Consider the following 7019-nt stretch of genomic DNA (forward strand, 5'->3'; position numbering starts at 1 on the left):
GCGACCCTCATGCAAGAGAACCTCGAGAATCACAAAATAGGTATTGTCCATGTTCATGACTGTCAAAATTCATTTTGCATCAATCCAATCCTTGCCTACAGGATATGGCCTAATGCCCCTGACATAGTCAATCATATCTTCATCCCATACAAACTCATCGACTAACTGTTTAATGCTTCTGCCACCAACAGTTGTTGCCTCATTGCTCAGTTCATTATATCATATTTTTAAGTTGGTATAAAAGTTGAGATCCGGGATTTTATCTTTGGGATCATAGTAATCCGAGTATGTATCATGCCTCTGAAGAATGAGGTTACCGATTTCGTCAATATACTGAAATAAAAAATAATATTAAAGAGTAAAGAAGAGTAGTCATTGAAAAGATAAAAGAAGCGCACATTATAAGTTGAAGGATTACTCACTCTTCCCACCAAACTTTTATGCTTGTCATGTTCCTGAAATCTTGTCTTGTAAAAACATGCATGTCGTATTCTATTCGAATATCCTTTGCACTCATCAGACTCAACACTTTGATTCTTTCCGCTACAGTCGCACGCTTATAAATATTCAACTTTTTGTACTCCTTCACTTCCTTTATTACGACCCTTGACAATTCTCTAAACATTTTCCTCTTCAAATTTTGTATTGCCTTGGCAACTAATTATTTCCTCCTCTTGGCCTGTGGAGTATATGGATGCCCAACATTCTTTGATATAATGCCCTTGACCCCCCCCCCCTATTTTTTTTAAATTCATTGACAACTTGACTCAATGTTTGAAGATATATGACAGAAACTTCATCATGTTTCTTGCATTTCTCATAGAGAAAGCCACAACATCTTCTACAAGAGGTAGCCCCTTGGTCTTGTCCAACACCAACACCAACACCAGCATCAGCACCAACACCATAAAAAAACAACTAATTCATTAACAACTTCGTTAATAACTCTTTCTCTTTTGATGGTTGTTGCTTTAGCCAACTCTATTTTAACTCTATCCACAACAGGATCAAAAATAGTTTCAACGAACCCTAGGGTAATTAGATATAGCATTTGCAATTCCTCTTCTGTTGGGGTAATCCATGGATGCACGACCTAAAATTATAAAAATGAGTCATCAGTAAGAATATTTGGGTCATATCTTGCCACAGATATGTCATTTGTTGCTATAGATGGGTGATATGTTGCCATATATGTGTCATATGTTTCTACAGATATGTGATAGGCTGAAAAATATGGGCATCTTTAGCAACATTTGTGTCACATGTTGCAACAGATGTATCATCTGTAGCAACATTTGTGTCACATGTCGCAACAGAAGAATCATCTGTAGCACTATTTACGTCACATGTCGCAACAGATGAATCATCTGTAGCAACATAAGAGTCATCTGTAGCAACATAAGAGTGATTATACTAATAATAACTTACTAGATTTGGAATATGCCCATCTTTGGTAGTTTTGTTTATTGATCTCAACAATCTCAATATCTTTGGAGATGATCTCTGTTCTTCTGCAATTACTTGATGGGTCAAATAACGAATCACTTCAAATGCCCAAGCCTGTAAAAAAGGAAAACATGTCACTAATCAAATGTTGAATTATTCAATATAATATAAAAATATTAAGAACATTTAGCTTTACCATGAAAGTCTATGGAAAGCCAAACAAGTTACTGGTCATTGCTCCTAAGGATTCAACAAGTAGTCGAGAGTTACTTTAAATCTCTCATGACCCCAAGGGTAGTTGTTGAAAGCCTCAATAACCTGAGAGAAATTCACTCATTTAAATTGTATGTTGCTATTGAGATCTTTTGGCAAAAGTATATTATGTGTAAACCAAAGTAAGCACAATGACTTTTTGTGCTTCCTTGGTGTATCCTAGTGTTCTAACAAATTTACTAAGTAAGAATTTTTGAATCTTTTTCCAACAAGGGACATCAAGTCCTGTTCCTCAGTTGAGAGTGACTGTTGTCCTGCTTCTGCTTCTTCTTTTACTCCTTTCATTCTTCTTCGTGGTTCTTTTTTGAAAATGTATTCATGGACGGGCTCAAGAGGAGGATGACATTTTAACCCTGTAACTATGACAAACTCTCTTATGCCAAAGAACATTGGCCTGCCATAATAATTAATTACAATCTCATCCTTCTTTTCATGACTTGAAAAATGAACCTTATTTTCAGAAGTTCATAAATAATGGTCATTAAAAAACATGGAGTTGTATCATTGGGTAAATCAAGAAGATGACGGAAACAATTATTTATGAAAAAAATCTTCTAAATGATTTCTCTTGAGGACGTCCCTGTAGTTGTTGAATGGTTTTCCCAGGATTGACCTAATAATACTATCACCATTAACATTAGGCTACAGATGCACAGGAAAAGTGTTTGCATTGATGATTTTATTACCATCATCACCAGTAGCATTACAAACTTCATGAAGTTCTTGTTCTTCTTCATCAACTTCATTTATTTTTTCTTCTTCTTGCTAAACTAGTTCTCTACTAACTACTATTATATTTTCCCCTTGTTCTTCCTCAGCTTCATTTATTTTTTTATCTTGTTGCTCAACTACTTCTCTATTAACTACTTCTATATCTTTCCCTTGTTCTTCCTCAACTTCTTTTTGTTTTTCCTCTTCGTCCTCCATTACTTCTATTTGTTCAAATTCTTTTTGAGAAAATTCTAGTTCTACTTGAGAAGAAGAAACTGCTTCAGATGCAAGATCTTCTAAAAGAGTGGTATTTTCATTTATTTTCCTAGCAATTTTAGACCTACCCTTCTTCTGGGTCTTTTTTGTGTCAGATGTATCAAGTTTTCTTCTGACATGAGCCATTATATTTGTATCTGCAACCACAAAATAAAATATTTGAATGTCACCCACATGAGCTACAAATGAACTTTTTTTAAATGCACAACATAATACACAACAAACAAACCACAAAATCCTCCCTAAACAATATACAACGTACTACAATGAAGTTTTTTTGAAATCAGAAAATATTTCAAAAAAGAACAACTACAGAAACAAAAAAGTGATAAAACCACTCAAAACAGGGCAAACAAGTAAGCAGATAAGTACATGCATTTCAAGCCCTAATTAAATATTACCTGAGAAGACATATCAACGATAAACTAGAAATGATGAGAACAACAATGCCTTGTTGTAGAAGAGGATCGCAACAGATTACAACTAATGATTTAGAAAATATCGCAAGAACAATGATTTGTGAAGGAAGGAATAATGGAACAATAGAAAAGAAAACTAAAATTAGTAAAAATAAATAAAATTTGGAATATGAAATGACTTTAATAGAAGAGAGGAGAGAGGAGAGAGAGGAGAGGAGAGAGGGAAAATTAAAATGAAAGTGCGATTGCATTGAAGTCATTTTGATTTTTTTTTAAAATTATGATAATTCAAACTGTGACATATGCTTCAACATATATACTTTCTTTTGGGGCATATATGTTATATAAATAGTATAATGTTGTCACATATTTCATTTCTGTGACATATCTTACCACATATCTCTTTTATGTGTTATACGCTGCCACATGACACCATTCTATTGGTACACATTGATATACCGTGGTTTCACGGTATTATTAATACTTTTTCCTTAAGTTTAGTGTGTCCAAAAGTCTTTTTGTGCTAATTTTTATATAAGTTTCTTTTTATTTTGCAGGAAATCTGTCCAGAGCTGAATGCAGAGATTTTGAGCGAAGAAATGCAGAAGAGACCAACTACGGAGCTTATGACGGTCCGTCGTGCTTGTGACGGTCCGTAGGTGGCAGCGTAGTGCAATTGCTAAAGGAAGATGGGGAAGTCTGACCAAGTGTGGAGTTACGAAGCTTGTGACGGTCCGTCGTGTCTATGACGGTCCGTCCTGCAGGTTCGTCATGAAGTTCAGAGAAGTAATCCCAGTACCCATATTCCGAGAGTTGAAGTGTTTTGGAACGAAGGCCCTCGACGGACCGTTTTGCCTATGACGGTCCGTCATACTTGCCGTCGAGGGTAATGAAGAAGAGCAGCAGAAGAAATTGCATAAGTATGGGAAGACGGAGTCCATGACGGTCCGTCGTGACCATGACGATCCCTCGCGAGGTCCGTCGACCCAGCCGCGTTTTGGCAGATTTCCAGCAAATAGAGTCCTTGTTTAATTAGGTTTTTATTTTTTATAAATAGTTTGAAAAACCTCGTTTTTGAGGTTAGACGGCGGATAGTTAGACTCCATATAATTAGACTCTGGATCATTGTTAGACTCCGTATTGTTAGACACCGTATTAGAAAACATTGTATTGTTAGACTTTTGATTATCATTGATTGTTGGTGATTTTTGGTGATTAATCAAGCAAATTTTCGGATTTTACTCTTTCTCATTGAAGTAAGAACATGAATTCTTATTTAATATATTTGAATATTGTGATTATGACTATGAGTAACTAAACTCCATAACTAGGGTTGTGGGAACCATAGGCAAATAATGAGATAAAACCTAACTAAAATAACAATTCTAGAATGGTGTCTTGCATGTATTAATAATTCTTTCGCTTAGAAGTCTTTTTAACGGATGGCCAACGTTAGAACTCGCCTTAATGCTACTTGCCGGACCGAGGTAGATAATAGGAAAAGAATTATCAATATATATTTAGTATATACTATCTAATAGGCTAGTATTGATTGGTACGAGGTAATAACTTAGTCAAATATCGAATACGATGCTTAATATGAGGTAAAGATAAGGGTTAGGATAGCAACACACGTAGCCGGACCAAGGTGCGGAGTGAAATTTTCTAGATGCCGGACCAAGGATTTAGAAATACATAACTTATCACTTTGCATGCAAGATACTAGGAAAGAATTGTTATAGTTAGAATTATCAAGTTATGAACCTGTGGGGAACACGTAAACCCTAGTTACTTTGATTAATTGATTAAAATCCAACATTCAAAGCTGTTAAGTGTCTCTTTCAATTGCGTTATTTATTTTCACTCATTTAGAAATAGAAACCCCCCTTTTATTGTTTTTACTTTCCAAGGAAGTCATTGACCAAACAATAGTAATAACAGGTTGAAGTTAAGTCTAGACTATTTTCCTCGTGGGAACGATCCCAACCTCACTAGTTGGGTTATTTACTTGACACGACCGCTTTACTTCTTATTTGAGAAGTAAGTTTGAGCGTATCAAATTTTGGCGCCGCTGCCGGGGATAATAGCTTTTAGATTAACTTGAACTTATTACTATAGTTTAGTTGATATTTTCTTGATTTTACTTTGTTTTATTGTTTTTGATTTCTTTTCAGAACTATCCTCCTTGTATGCCAAATACACGGAGAGGAAGAGAACCGCTGTTTCCCTACGATCACGAGTTAGAGCGTACACTGCGCAATATGAATCGTAACTTGGGAATAAATGATGAGGATCCGAACCAGAACATCCCAGCTCCGGTTGATGTTCATGGTCAGATGTTACCCGATGCTCCGGGTGAACACCAACAGAGGGGACAAAATCCCGTTCCACGGCCCCAAGCATACTACAGAGGCTATGATAACATAGCAGATTCGGATGGGCCACTGGTTTTGCCTCCTCTACCCACAGGCCACACTTTTGTGGTAACTAGTAGCCTGATGCAAATGCTCACTGCCAGAGGTTTGTTTTCAGGGCTACCCTCTGAGGATCCACATGCCCAAATAGATAAGGTAAGGGCAGTGTGTAAAAGCTGTGTAGGGAGGCCTTATTTGGATTTAGATGTAATAGGTCTCAGAGTGTTTCCTCTCTCACTGACGGGAGAGGCTGCTATGTGGTTCACTGAGCTCCCATACAACTCAATCTTCACTTGGAACCAACTAAGGGATGTCTTCTTAGCACGCTACTATCTGGTCTCCAAGAAACTAAACCACAAAGAAAGAGTGAATAACTTTGTGGCACTACCAGGAGAGTCAGTTAGTAGTTCTTGGGATAGATTCACCTCATTCTTGAGATGTGTTCCAAATCACCGTATAGATGATGACTCATTGAAGGAGTACTTCTAACGGGGACAGGATGATAATAACAAAGCGGTGTTGGACACTATAGCAGGTGGATCTTATGGGGAGTGTCCTTATGTTGAGATCGCTGAAAAATTAGAGAAACTCCCGGAATAATAAAGCTTGGAGTACTAGGAAGTCCGATACTGGAAGAAACACCTTCGCAGTGCAGTCCACTCACAATGCAGCCACAGATGAGATTCGTGAAGAAATGGCTCAGATGAGAACTGAGCTTGGGTTGGTACTCAAACATGTCACTGGGGGTGCAGAAAAGATAAATGCAGTCAACTATTTGAGAAACCACCGCCACAAAATGATGAGTGTTATTATGAGGAGGATTCCTATGCGGTAAATGAGCAGACAGGGGGTTTCCGACCGAGCGCCCAAGTCTCAAATCAGGATAATTGGCGCCAAGGTCAAGGAAACCAAGGTCGAAATATGGTAACTACAATCGTGAGGGTCATTATGTCCGAGATGGAAACTACAATCGCGACAACAACTTCAACAGGGGTAACTATCGGCGTTTTATAACAATGTTGAAGAAACTTTCTACCAACGTCCCTTTGGAAGAAGCTTTAGAACAAATGCCCGGTTACGCCAAGTTTATGAAAAATCTGGTCACAAAGAAAAGATTGGTCACTTTTGAGGATGATGATAGAATGCAGCATTGTAGTGCTATTGCTACAGGATCTCTGGTCCAAAAGAAAGAAGATCCAGGTGCGTTCACTATTCCTTGTACAATTGGGCTATTACATTTTGCGAAAGCATTATGTGATCTGGGGGCAAGCATAAATCTCATGCCCCTCTCGAATTACAAGATGTTGGGTTTGGGTGATCCAAAGCCCACTGTGATGCGGCTACTGATGGCTGATCGAACAGTAAAAAGGCCTATAGGGATAATCCACGATGTGCTAGTAAAAGTGGAGTCGTTCATATTTCCGGCAGATTTTGTTATTCTTGATTGTGAAGTCGATTTTGAAGTGCCCATTATTCTTGG

The sequence above is a fragment of the Solanum pennellii genome, chromosome 7 (genome assembly GCF_001406875.1).
Source record: "Solanum pennellii chromosome 7, SPENNV200".
Taxonomy (NCBI): Eukaryota; Viridiplantae; Streptophyta; class Magnoliopsida; order Solanales; family Solanaceae; genus Solanum; species Solanum pennellii.